Raw genomic sequence first — 213 nt, 5'->3', positions numbered from 1 at the left:
AATCATGAGGAAGAGGACAAAATTTCGGACTTGAGAAGTGTCTGAGGTCCAGTCCGGAGCTGACCAGAATCTGGTCCGCCGGACTGACCTTGGAAACTTGATAACGCAAATCTAGGTGTAAATAAGCTCAAGTAATAAAAATCCTAGATACAGCGAATACCGCAAGGGTACGGATCAACTGTAGTACCAGGGTCGAACACAGGGAATAGTTAA

Source organism: Tarenaya hassleriana, unplaced genomic scaffold, assembly GCF_000463585.1.
Source record: "Tarenaya hassleriana unplaced genomic scaffold, ASM46358v1 Cleome92, whole genome shotgun sequence".
Classification (NCBI taxonomy): domain Eukaryota; kingdom Viridiplantae; phylum Streptophyta; class Magnoliopsida; order Brassicales; family Cleomaceae; genus Tarenaya; species Tarenaya hassleriana.
The sequence above is the reverse complement of the archived record's forward strand: the minus strand, read 5'-3'. Positions refer to the sequence as shown.